This window comes from Cannabis sativa, chromosome X, assembly GCF_029168945.1.
Source record: "Cannabis sativa cultivar Pink pepper isolate KNU-18-1 chromosome X, ASM2916894v1, whole genome shotgun sequence".
Lineage (NCBI taxonomy): Eukaryota > Viridiplantae > Streptophyta > Magnoliopsida > Rosales > Cannabaceae > Cannabis > Cannabis sativa.
In genome coordinates, this window is record NC_083610.1 from 67,816,766 (window position 1) to 67,831,585 (window position 14,820).

Here is a 14,820-nt window from a genome sequence, read left to right on the forward strand (position 1 = left end):
CCATGCTCATAGCATATCCAATGTCAGGTCTGGTACAGATCATGGCATACATTAAGCTGCCAACAGCATTGGCATATGGTATGCAATCCATGTCAGCCCTTTCTCTCTCTGTTTTTGGTGATTGCTCCTTTGAAAGTCTGAAGTGGTGAGCTAATGGTGTTGAAACAGGTTTGGCATTTTCCATTCCAAACCTGGTTAGAACTTTCTGCAGGTAACCTTTCTGAGATAAGTTTATGGAATGGGGTCTTTTCCTTTTGATGTCAATACCTAGGATCTTTTTAGCTGATCCTAGGTCCTTCATTTCGAATTAAGCATTAAGCTTTTCTTTTATCTTGTTTATCTCAGATCTATCTTTACCAATTAATAGCATATCATCTACATACAACAATAGATAGACATGCTGATTAAAGTAAACACAAGGGTCATACCTACTTTGACTGAATCCAATGGCCTTCATGAACTCATCAAACCTCAAATTCCATTGTCTAGGGGCCTGTTTCAAACCATATAGAGACTTGAGCAGAAGGCATACTTGATTAGGATTCCCATTGTCAAATCCCTCTGGTTGTGACATATAAATCTTTTCATCAAGTGTACCATGTAGAAATGCAGTTCTAACATCCATTTGATCAATCTCAAGGTCAAACTTAGCTGCTTTTGCTATCATAACCCTTATGGATGTTTGTTTAACAACTGGGGCAAAAATTTCAGTAAAATCTATTCCCTCCTTTTGAGTAAAGCCTTTGGCTACTAGCCTTGCTTTGTATCTGTAATACCCTGGAATTAGGAAATGGATTAGCAAAAACCCTAATTAGATAATTATGAATAATTGAGGAATTATATTATTATATAATTCAGTATATGTGAATTAATATGATTTATTTGATTAATTATATGTTAAGACCCCGTTGGTGAGCCAGGGGCATTTTCGTAATTATGACCCGAGAAGAGTAAAATGATGGAATTAATTTAATTACGTGCTTAATGGAACTATATTATTGTATAGTATGACTGTGTTGTCTTTTCAGGTGTGTTCTGACAGGTCAGTGCGGTATAGTCACAACCGGGTGTTTCGGGCCGAACCGGGTTCGGGCCCGAAATTCATTTGGGATTGAAATAATTGGCATTCTTATTATTGATGAATAATCTGAAATTATATTGGATTTATGTGTGAATAAAATGGCTAAATTGCCCATGTGAGTGTATATGCATGTTTTATAGCCCTAGGGGCAAAATGGTCTTTTGACCTTTATTGATTTACTTTAATAAAAGATGATTTTGAGGAAAAACAAATGAATTTTCTGGCATTTGTTTCCTCCTTGGCTGACCCCTCTTTTTCTCAAACCCTCTTTGATTTTCCAAATTTGACTTGGTGGAAATTGCTTGGAATTTGGTTATTGTTTGGAGCTTTGAAGTTGTGGAATCTTTAAGCTTGGAATTGAGGTAGTATTCCTACTGTTTTATGCTTTGAAGTTTTGCTGAAATTGAAATGGAATTGTGAGTTTTTAAGCTTTAGATGCTCTTGGTATGCATGAATTGAATATGGGTGTGATTTTGTTAACTCATGCTTGTTTGAGTAGGAATTGGTGTGGATTGCTCTTGGTATGACTTGGGGGTAATTTTTGAGGTTGGACTTGTGTTGAAATGTGATTTTAAAATCTGTAAAATGTTGTGTTCAAGCATTAGGTATTTGGGGTTTTCATGTTCATGGTTATGGACTTGATTTCTAGGTTGAATGTTGCTCAAGTGTTGAGCTTGACTTGAGTGTTGTTAATCTAATTTTTGGACATATATTCTGTGGTAAATTTAAGCATGAAATTTGTGTTTTTACTCTCTGATTTGGTTGAGGTTCGAATATATGGTAAAGTGAGCATTTTTAGGCCTTAAAAATGGAGTTTTTGGGTGTTCTAAACCCAGTCGTCGCGACGGGATTTTTGGCCGTCGTGATCGGATTTGGCAAAGGAGAAATTCTGTTTTTCTCAATTTTGTTTTGGCCATAACTTTTGACTCGGGACTCCGTTTGGGGTGTTCTTTATATCGTTGGAAAGCTCGTTCCGAGCTCTATTTGATTATCTATGATTTGAATGCCATGTTTATAATTTGTGAAAGTGAAATTGGGGATTAACCCTATTTGTGAAATCCCGGATTGTGTGACTAGGATTACCGGCACCTGATCAGGAGCACCCAGGGGTTTGGAATCTCTGTTATTGCGGGACAACAGGTAAGACAGTAGTTTGCACGTAGAGTATGCGCGGTGGCGCTTATGTTGAATATGATATATGTGAGTAATTGCAACCAGGATTAGGGTTATTACCCTAACATGAGCAGTTTAATAGCCTAGGGTTATTACCCTAGTGATATATGTTGTGTAATACTATGCCATGTCGGATATATCTATATATTGGAATTATGAATTATGCGCTTAAGGCATAATTAAACTAGACTCGGTAAGCTAGTACCTTGAGTTTAATTTTAATGCGGTCTAGGGTTATTACCCTAGAATATTATGAGTCCAGTGAAAGCATGAGTCAGGGTTGATACTCTTAGTAAATGTCATCTAAGTATATAGAAATGTATTATATGCGTGATTACATAGTATGCAAGTTAGGGTTATTACCCTAAGATTATATATGTTGTAGTAAATATTGAATACACGCATGTATGTTAGAAGTTATGTGTTTTAGACATAACTGGGTTAGACCTGGTATATATCACCAGGATAAAGCACCGAAAGAACGTAATACATGGATTACGTATATACATGAATAGGGTTATGCGAGCAAGGCATAACCAGGTTAGGCTCGGTAATCAGAACCGAGGTAAACCCTACTGAGGCCTTATTGTAATTAGACGTGTGAGAGCAACACGTAGGTCTACGCCACGTAGATATATATAGATGTGTGAGCGCAACACGTAGGTCTACGCCACGTAGACATAAATAGGCATGTGAGCGTAACATGCAGGTCTATAGCAAATAGACAAATAGTGCAGTGACACTAATAATTATGTGTTACATATTGAGATTAAGGGTTATGTGTCAAGGCATAATCAAGTTGGACTCGGTACCTAGAACCGAGATGAACTATTCTAAGGCCTTGTTGTAATTAGACGTGTGAGAGCAACACGTAGGTCTACGCCACGTAGATATATATAGATGTGTGAGCGCAACACATAGGCCTACGCCACGTAGACATAAATAGGCATGTGAGTGTGACATGCAGGTCTGTGACACACAGACATATATGAATGGCATTACTGTTTAAATAGCATGATGAGCATATTATATTTGTTATGATTTATACTGTCTTGCTGGGCTTGGCTCACGGGTGCTCTACTGTGCAGGAAAGGGTAAGTCAGCGGCTGATCAACCATGAGTTTGAGGAGCAAAACGAAGAATGTACATGTTCAAGCCATATCAGACCAAGCGGGTTAAGGGTCTATCAGTGTTGAACTTTTGAATTCTGTTTTGCCGCTTAGGTCGGCTAGAAAGAAAAGACTTGTAATAAGTTTGTAATTATTTTTGGGATCCCAACTATTTTTGAAAGTTTAAATATATTACAAGTTTATTTTCATTCTGTTTAATATAAAAGTTTAAATTAAATGCTGTTTTGATTAGTAATCCCGATTAGGGGATTAGAGTTTCATAAGTATTTTGGGTAGCGTGCTTGATTATTTAGGGCATTACAATTTGGTATCAGAGCGCCAAGGTTTTTAAACTTCCTGTAGACCGGCTGAACATGTACATTCGTCGTCAGAGATAAGCTCGACTCATGGTGCAGTAAGTATTGAGAGTAAATACTTGACTGTATGTGTGATCATCTGTTTACCGCTTTCCATTTTAGGCAGTATGCAAGCATCTAAAGTATGTATGTGTTATGTGATGCCATGCTTTAAATGCTATTTGATTAATAAATATTTGTATGGGGTAAATAGTTGAGTTAGGGTTTAAGGCAATAAGTGCGTAAGTGTGGTATTGGTGCTTAACTCGCTGGGGTTGTTGATTACATGGGTACTAGTAATGGACCCTCCGCAATCATCTAGACCACAGGGCGAGCAAGTAGAGCCTGGGGCTGCCCAAACCAATCCACCGGCACCGCCTCCACCTCCGTAGGATCCGGGGGATAATGCGGGGGTTGGTAATGCTAATCCTCCTGCTGAATAGCAGCAGATGTTTAAAGAAATGCGAAGTGTCATACTTCGTCAAGAAGAAGAGTTGCGACGATTAAGGCAACCGGCACTGGCTGCCCCTGTTGATCAAGTGTTACCACCAGCACCTATGCCAGTGGTGGGTAACCAGGGGTTTGTTATGCCGTTTAGGGACTCGGTATTTGAGCGGTTCGTGAAGCTGCAACCTCCGACTTTTCTGGGAGGTTTTGATATAATTAAGGCCGAGCAGTGGATGAGCACTATTACCCGTATCCTGGATAATATGGGAGTGACGGGAACTGAAAGAGTGAACTGTGCAGCCTTCATGTTACCAGATCATGCCCGCGTCTGGTGGGATATCGTGGGCCAAACCCGGGATGTCAGTATAATGACCTGGGAAGAATTTAAAAGTTTGTTTGAGGAAAAGTTTTACTACATCGCTGTGAGAAGTTCACACATGGAAGTGTGAAGCTTACTCAGGGAAAGATGTCAGTGGCCGAATACACCCTCGAGTTTGATCGGCTATCTAAGTTTGCTGGTGATCTGGTGCCCACAGATTTCACTAGGAAACAGAAATATGTGAGAGGATTGAATGCCACAATCAGTCGGGACTTGAAGATTACCACGTCACATGACGCTTTGTATAAGAAAGTGGTAGAGCTAGCCTTGATTGCTAAGGAGGCTGAGCAACATCTAGCAAAAGAGCAGATTGCAAAGGATGCCGTCACGGCATCGAATCCTCCTGCTAGTGGTAATGTCAGTAAGGGGACCGACAGTGGCAACCCTGATCACAAATGGAAGGCTGAGGCTTCCGGAGCATCAGGGAGTATTAGAAAGCTTCAGGGAAATTAAGGTGGCTGTCAAGGTAAAGGATCCTCTTTCAAATCATATCTAGAATATTCAAAATGCAATATTGCCATTAGGGTGAATGACGGGCCAAGGTTGCATATTATATTTGATATGGATTATATGAATCGGATGTTCTAGGATTACCTAATCAGATGTGTGATAGTGTTTGTCGATGACATCTTGGTGAATTCTGGTTATCTTGTGTCTCTTTCTTGGGGCACGTAGTAGATAAAGATGGGATCATGGTGGATCCGGCTAAAATTGAAGCTGTTCGGGACTGGCCAACACCAAAATCAGTTACTGAAGTTAGGAGCTTTCTGGGATTAGCTGGGTATTATTGCCCGTTTGTTGAGGGTTTTTCAAAGATTGTTGTACCCTTAACGGGGCTGACCCGAAAGAACCTGAAGTTTATTTGGACAGATCGATGTGAGAAAAGTTTCCTGGAGTTAAAGCAATGCTTGATTACCGCTCCTTTACTAACTCTTCCTTCAGATAAGGAAAAGTTTGTGGTATTTTGTGATGCCTCGAGACAGGGTCTCGGCTGTGTGCTTATGCAGGCTGGGAGGGTAATAGCTTATGCTTCTCGGCAGTTAAAAGAGTACGAGCAGAGGTACCCTACTCACGATTTAGAACTCGCAGCAGTGGTATTTGCGCTAAAGATTTGGCGGCATTACCTTTATGGCGAGAAATGTGAGATATACACTGATCATAAGAGTCTGAAATAAATCCTTTATCATCCTGGTAAGGCCAACGTGGTTGTTGATGCCTTAAGTAGAAAGGGTCAGAGTCAGTTGAGTACTGTGAAGCAAATCTCTCAACAGTTAGCAAATGAAATGACTCGAGCTCAGATTGAGTTGGTTGTAGGGCAATTGGCTAATATTACTCTGCAATCCACTCTTCTAGAGAGAATTAAAGAAGCACAAAAGCAAGATTCGAAATTGATAAAAACCCAAGCTAGGGTTTTGGCTGGGAAAGCTAGTGATTTCTTAGTGGATAAAACGGGAATGTTAAGATTTAGGAATCGAGTTTGTGTGCCCATGGATGAGAACATCAAGAAAGAGATCATGGATGAGTCTCGTACGACTCCTTATTCAGTTCATCCAGGGTCAACAAAAATGTATCAAGACCTAAAGGCCCCGTTTTGGTGGCCAGGCATGAAGAATGACACTGCTGAGTATGTTGCAAGATGTCTTACCTGTCAGCAAGTTAAGGCTGAGCATCAGAAACCTGCAGGGTTACTGCAGCCACGGAACATACTAGAGCGAGAATGGGAAGATATTGCTATGGACTTCGTGGTAGGTATGCCTAGAACCACAGGACAATTTGACTCTGTATGGGTCATAGTGGACAGGTTTACAAAGTCTGCTCACTTCTTACCTGTTCGGACAAATTTCTCCATTGACCAGTATGCTGAGTTATATGTCAGAGAAATTGTCCGTCTTCATGGTGTCCCAAAGTACATTATTTCGGATAGATATCTGAAGTTTATATCAAGATTCTGGGAGAATCTACATCGAGCTATGGCACCTGAGTTAAAGTTCAGCACGGCATTTCATCCTCAGACGGATGGGCAATCTAAGAGGACTATACAGATATTAAAAGACATGTTACGGGCATGTGTGCTTGACTTTGAGGGATCATGGGTAAAGTACCTTCCCCTGATCGAGTTCTCTTATAATAACAGCTATCAACCAACAATCGGGATGGCCCCTTATGAGCTTTTATATGGAGGAAAGTGTAGATCGCCCATTCACTGGGATGAAGTGGGTGAAAGAAAGTTCTTGGGTCCCGAAGCTATTCAGAAAACAAGTGAGGCAGTTAACAAGATTAGAGCGTGAATGCTCGCGGCTCAGAGTAGGCAGAAGAGTTATGCCGATCCAAAGCGTCGAGATATTGATTTTTCAGGTCGGGAACCTGGTATTTCTCCGAATATCAACGATGAAAGGCATAAAACGCTTTGGGAAGAAGGGAAAACTTAGCCCGAGGTTCATTGGACCTTTTGAAATCCTTGAGAGGATAGGGCAAGTAGCGTACAGGTTGGCTATGCACCCAGCGCTGGCAGTTGTACATAACGTGTTTCATGTTTCAATGCTTCGAAAATATGTCTCAGACTCGTCCCATGTTCTGAGTTATGAAGCATTGGAACTTCAGCCAGACTTGTCATACGAAGAACAACCAGTGCAGATACTTGATAGAAGAGAAAAAGTCTTGAGAAGCAAGACTGTGGCACTGGTGAAAGTACTGTGGAGGAACAGTAAAGTAGAAGAGGCAACCTGGGAACTCGAGACGGATATGCAACAGAAATATCCGGAGTTGTTCAGGTAAATTTCGGGACGAAATTTCTATAAGGAGGGGGTAATTGTAATACCCTGGAATTAGGAAATGGATTAGCAAAAACCCTAATTAGATAATTATGAATAATTGAGGAATTATATTATTATATAATTCAGTATATGTGAATTAATATGATTTATTTGATTAATTATATGTTAAGACCCCGTTGGTGAGCCAGGGGCATTTTCGTAATTATGACCCGAGAAGGGTAAAATGATGGAATTAATTTAATTACGTGCTTAATGGAACTATATTATTGTATAGTATGACTGTGTTGTCTTTTCAGGTGTGTTCTGACAGGTCAGTGCGGTATAGTCACAACCGGGTGTTTCGGGCCGAACCGGGTTCGGGCCCGAAATTCATTTGGGATTGAAATAATTGGCATTCTTATTATTGATGAATAATCTGAAATTATATTGGATTTATGTGTGAATAAAATGGCTAAATTGCTCATGTGAGTGTATATGCATGTTTTATAGCCCTAGGGGCAAAATGGTCTTTTGACCTTTATTGATTTACTTTAATAAAAGATGATTTTGAGGAAAAACAAATGAATTTTCTGGCATTTGTTTCCTCCTTGGCTGACCCCTCTTTTTCTCAAACCCTCTTTGATTTTCCAAATTTGACTTGGTGGAAATTGCTTGGAATTTGGTTATTGTTTGGAGCTTTGAAGTTGTGGAATCTTTAAGCTTGGAATTGAGGTAGTATTCCTACTGTTTTATGCTTTGAAGTTTTGCTGAAATTTAAATGGAATTGGGAGTTTTTAAGCTTTAGATGCTCTTGGTATGCATGAATTGAATATGGGTGTGATTTTGTTAACTCATGCTTGTTTGAGTAGGAATTGGTGTGGATTGCTCTTGGTATGACTTGGGGGTAATTTTTGAGGTTGGACTTGTGTTGAAATGTGATTTTAAAATCTGTAAAATGTTGTGTTCAAGCATTAGGTATTTGGGGTTTTCATGTTCATGGTTATGGACTTGATTTCTAGGTTGAATGTTGCTCAAGTGTTGAGCTTGACTTGAGTGTTGTTAATCTAATTTTTGGACATATATTCTGTGGTGAATTTAAGCATGAAATTTGTGTTTTTACTCTCTGGTTTGGTTGAGGTTCGAATATATGATAAAGTGAGCATTTCTAGGCCTTAAAAATGGAGTTTTTGGGTGTTCTAAACCCAGTCGCCGCGACAGGATTTTTGGCCGTCGCGACTGGATTTGGCAGTGAGAAATTCTGTTTTTCTCAATTTTGTTTTGGCCATAACTTTTGACTCGGGACTCCGTTTGGGATGTTCTTTATATCGTTGGAAAGCTCGTTCCGAGCTCTATTTGATTATCTATGATTTGAATGCCATGTTTATAATTTGTGAAAGTGAAATTGGGGATTAACCCTATTTGTGAAATCCCGAATTGTGTGACTAGGATTACCGGCACCTGATCAGGAGCACCCAGGGGTTTGGAATCTCTGTTATTGCGGGACAACAGGTAAGACAGTAGTTTGCACGTAGAGTATGCGCGGTGGCGCTTATGTTGAATATGATATATGTGAGTAATTGCAACCAGGATTAGGGTTATTACCCTAACATGAGCAGTTTAATAGCCTAGGGTTATTACCCTAGTGATATATGTTGTGTAATACTATGCCATGTCGGATATATCTATATATTGGAATTATGAATTATGCGCTTAAGGCATAATTAAACTAGACTCGGTAAGCTAGTACCTTGAGTTTAATTTTAATGCGGTCTAGGGTTATTACCCTAGAATATTATGAGTCCAGTGAAAGCATGAGTCAGGGTTGATACTCTTAGTAAATGTCATCTAAGTATATAGAAATGTATTATATGCGTGATTACATAGTATGCAAGTTAGGGTTATTACCCTAAGATTATATATGTTGTAGTAAATATTGAATACACGCATGTATGTTAGAAGTTATGTGTTTAAGACATAACTGGGTTAGACCTGGTATATATCACCAGGATAAAGCACCGAAAGAACGTAATACATGGATTACGTATATACATGAATAGGGTTATGCGAGCAAGGCATAACCAGGTTAGGCTCGGTAATCAGAACCGAGGTAAACCCTACTGAGGCCTTATTGTAATTAGACGTGTGAGAGCAACACATAGGTCTACGGCACGTAGATATATATAGATGTGTGAGCGCAACACGTAGGTCTACGCCACGTAGACATAAATAGGCATGTGAGCGTAACATGCAGGTCTATAGCAAATAGACAAATAGTGCAGTGACACTAATAATTATGTGTTACATATTGAGATTAAGGGTTATGTGTCAAGGCATAATCAAGTTGGACTCGGTACCTAGAACCGAGATGAACTATTCTAAGGCCTTGTTGTAATTAGACGTGTGAGAGCAACACGTAGGTCTACGCCACATAGATATATATAGATGTGTGAGCGCAACACATAGGCCTACGCCACGTAGACATAAATAGGCATGTGAGTGTGACATGCAGGTCTGTGACACACAGACATATATGAATGGCATTACTGTTTAAATAGCATGATGAGCATATTATATTTGTTATGATTTATACTGTCTTGCTGGGCTTGGCTCACGGGTGCTCTACTGTGCAGGAAAGGGTAAGTCAGCGGCTGATCAACCATGAGTTTGAGGAGCAAAACGAAGAATGTACATGTTCAAGCCATATCAGACCAAGCGGGTTAAGGGTCTATCAGTGTTGAACTTTTGAATTCTGTTTTGCCGCTTAGGTCGGCTAGAAAGAAAAGACTTGTAATAAGTTTGTAATTATTTTTGGGATCCCAACTATTTTTGAAAGTTTAAATATATTACAAGTTTATTTTCATTCTGTTTAATATAAAAGTTTAAATTAAATGCTATTTTGATTAGTAATCCCGATTAGGGGATTAGAGTTTCATAAGTATTTTGGGTAGCGTGCTTGATTATTTAGGGCGTTACAGTATCTCACTTCACCATTGCCAGTTTCATCTTCTTTGTGCCTGAATAGCCACTTGCATCCTACTAGCTTTTGACCCTTTGGTTTGTTGACAACAATCCAGGTCTTATTTTTCTTCAAGGATATCATCTCATCATCAATAGCTTTGTTCCATTTCTTGCTATCTTTACCTGTGATTGCTTCTTGATAAGTTCCAGGCTCTGAGTTGTCTAGCTTTTCTGCTGCTGAAAGTGCAAAAGCTATGAAATCTGCAAAACCAAATCTGGCAGGGGCTTTATGAACCCTTCTTTCTCTATCTCTAGTGAGTTGATAATCATCAACACTCATGTCAGTCTCTACTCCCATAGGTTCTTCTGTTTGAACCTGATCAGCAGCCTGTTCTTCAGGTGCCTGATCTGTAGTGTCTGCATCCACCTCAAACCCAATTGGTTCACTACTAGAGTTTTCATTTGGTTTTGTGTCTGTCTTGGATTTCATTGCCATTTCTTCCTCTCTAAAGACAACATCCCTGCTTAGAATACATTTCTTGTAGCCTGGTTCCAAGCACCATAGTTTGTAGCCTTTCACTCCATTTGGATATCCTAGATATAGGCACTTCAAGGCTCTTGGTTGGAGTTTGTCTTGCCTTATGTGGGCATAGGCAGTACATCCAAACACCCTAAGGTGTTCATAACTTGGTGGATGCCCTGTCCATTTCTCTTGTGGGGTCTTGAACTCAATGGCTGCAGAAGGGCATCTGTTGATGAGATAGCTGGCTGTCTTCACAGCTTCACCCCAGAAGGGTCTCTCAAGTCCAGCACAATGTAACATACATCTGACCCTCTCAGTTAGTGTCCTGTTCATCCTTTCAGCTAATCCATTTTGCTGGGGATTCTTGGGTACAGTCTTGTGTCTGTCAATGCCTTCTCTCTTGCATAACTCAGTAAATTGGTTTGAGCAAAACTCAAGACCATTGTCAGTTCTGAGTTTCTTTAATTTCTTTCCAGTTTGATTCTCAACTAGTCTCTTCCAAGTGACAAATGTACTGAAAGCATGATCCTTAGAATTGAGTAGATACACCCATACCTTCCTAGAAAAATCATCTATGATGCTGAGAAAGTAGCTAGCTCCTCCCAGTGTCTTAATTCTAGATGGCCCCCATAAGTCAGAGTGTATGTAGTTCAATGGTTCCTTGCTGATGTGTAGACCTGATGAGAATTTTGCCTTACAACACTTCCCATAAACACAATCTTCACAGAATCCTAACTTGCCATCCAACTTGTCTTTCAACAGTCCCTGTTTTTCGAGTTCTTGCAGGCCCCTTTCACTCACATGACCAAGCTTAAGGTGCCAAAGCCTAGTCTTGTCAATCTCCTGATCTGTTATGGCTGGTGCAGCATTTCCCATAACAGTTTTCCCAATTAAAGAATATAGACCATTCTTTAATTCTCCTTTCATCACAGGTGTGGAATTCTTTGAGATCACAAGCATTCCACCTTCCACCTTGATGATGCAACCAATGCTGTCCAGCATACCAATTGACAACAGGTTTCTCTTCAAATCAGGTACATGTCTGACATTCTTAAGTGTTCTTGGTATGCCATCAAACATAGTGATGACCACAGACCCAATACCAACTACACTACATGCTTTGTTGTTTCCCAAGAGCACTGTTCCTCTTGAGATCTCCTTGAGATCACTGAACATTACAGCTTTGGGACACATGTGGAAGGAACACCCCGAGTCCAAGATCCACTCCTCTTCATATGCTTTGCTTGAAACAACTAAAACATCAGCATACATATAATCTTGGCATGCAATGTCAGCTTCTCCTTGTTTCTTGCCTTCTTCTTTGGCAAGTTTAGCCTTGAGTGCCCTGCACTCACTTCTGAAATGTCCTTCCTTTTGACAATAAAAACATTTCTTTCCTGATTTGAACTTTGACTTGTTTTGATGATTGTTGTTAGGTTTACTGTGATGATTCTTTCTGTCTGGTTTGCCTTTGGTAAACAGCCCTTCTCCACTGATGTCAGCATTGTCATCAGATTTCTTTTGAATCTCCTTTGAGTTGAGTGCAGACTTGACATCTGCCATGGTTAAGGATTCCTTTCCATATAATATAGTATCAACAAAGTGTTCAAAAGATTTTGGGAGAGAAGAGAGTAAAATTATACCTTGATCCTCATCATCTATCTTGACTCCAATATTATTCAATTCAAGAATAATTCTATTGAATTCATCAAGATGTTTTCTTAGCTCTTTACTTTCATCCATTCTTAAAGTATAGAGCTTTTTCTTTAAGTATAATTTGTTAGCTAAAGATTTCTTAAGGTAAATGTTAGCCAACTTACCCCAAAGGCCCACTGCAGTCTCTTCTTCAGAGACTTCCCTCAGAACTTCATCCCCAAGACTCAACAAGATTGCACTGTGTGCTTTGATTTGAATCTCCTTCTTCTTCTTTTCATCTTCAATGGCTTTCATGGCTTCTGCATCAAGAGCTTCATACAGTCCTTGGTGCACCAGCATGGCCCTCATTTTTAGCCTCCATAACCCAAAATCATTCTCACTAGTGAACTTGTCCATCTCGAATTTAGCCATTAACATTCTTGGTTTCTCTGTGTTGTAATCGAGCAATTCTTGAATTGATTAAGCCAACCTTGGCTCTGATACCATTTGTTGTGCAAGAACACAGCTGAAACAACACAATGTAAACAATAACAGAACAAACTCAAGAGATCAAAGAGATCAATTAATAAAGAACTGAATTGAAAGTATATGAAATCGAATTCACCAAGAATCAATGAGGCTGAGTTTTGAATATGAAGAAGAATCTTTATTGCTGAATAATCTTTGATTACAATCAATGAGTGAGAGAGAGATAGACCAGAAAACTAATCAACTTACAAAACCAGAAACAAGTTACATTAAATCCTCACATAAGGGAAGCCATTTCATGAATGGACACTCCCTTTAACATCCCTCAAGAAAACTCTCTCTAAGTCTATCAATTCTGTTTTGTACAATCTCTCTCTAAGTAATTACAATACATCAAAAACAGTGAGTGAAATCAATAGACAGGAAATTCTATTTATAGGAGTAGGCAGTAGTTGATTTCGAAGCCAACTGAATTCAGTAGGTTAGGTAAGTTTGTTGATGATGTGGCAAACTAACAATTCACATGTGGCTTAATTACAACAAGGAGATTGGCACTAACTCGAAGAGCAACCCAATACTTTGTATCACTGTATTATTTTGATAATATTCTTGAATTTAAGCATTGTAATTTGTCCTCCAATTAATACCATAGCTTATAATCTTGTTAAGTTAGCTATTTAGCTTGATAATGTTATAGTTTGGTGGCGTCATGAACTTCCAAGCTTTATTTGAGTTAATTTCTCTATATTAGTGAACCTATGTGGTGCCACATATTCAAGATAGCCTCACAGGTCGTTCCAAATATTTTATCAGGAACGGGTATTGCCGCGCCAGAAGTTTGGGAAGGAAGATTCAACTTTTTTTTTAAACGATAATATTTTGAAAATAAAAACAAAAACTCATGAATGATGCCATCATTCCTAATAAGCAGTATATTAATTTTGTTTTTTTTTTAAAGAAAAAATTATAACAATGCAGTGTCACGCCTAGAAATGTAAATGGGCGAGTAGGGTCTGACCTGATCCATTAAGTTTTTTAGTCGGGCTGGGTTTGATCTGATCTGGTTTAATCAGGTCGGGTTTGACCCAACCTAAATCTTTCTCATTTTTTGTTATTATTTTTTAAGTTAACATTTTAAAAAAAAATTAAATACACATTTATATATATATATATAAATGGTGACTATTCAATGGTTACATTTTTATTGTAACCATATGGTTACATTTTTATTTGACCTGTAATAGCAGGTTACTAATAGGTAAACATTCCTTTTTTAGAATTAATTAATTATAATTAACTATTTTCTTAAAATAATTAATTAAATCTTTAACAAAACCTCTTTTCGCAATTAATATTTATTCTTGTTTCTACTCATTGTATTCGGTAACCCCAGGTAAGTGCTTTGTTCGCTTGCCTCTGTCATACCAAGAATAGTGCATATATTGTGCTTCACCCTATCATCCGTGTTTTTGCTGAAGAAAATAGAAGACTTCATAAGATTTACCTTTTGTCCTGATGCCATCTCAAAGCAATTCAACAAATCCACAATGTGATGGGCCTCCTGTTCAAGAGCACGACAATACATATAACTATCATCGGCAAAGAACATGTGAGATATAGAAGGGGCTCCACGGGCAACCTTACAACCTTTTAACCAACCCCGAACTTCAAATTTTCTTATTAAAGCAGACAACCCTTCCGGTCAAAGAATGAACAAATAGGGGGAAAGAGGGTCCCCCTGTCTAATACCTCGAGTAGGAATAATGGGACCCAACGAATGACCGCTCGCTTGAATCCAGTATTTGACTGAGCAAACCAACGACATTGTCAAAGAGACCCACTATGAATGAAAACCCATCCGATGTAGCATAGCCTCTAGAAAACCCCATTCCACTCTATCATAGGCCTTGCTCATAT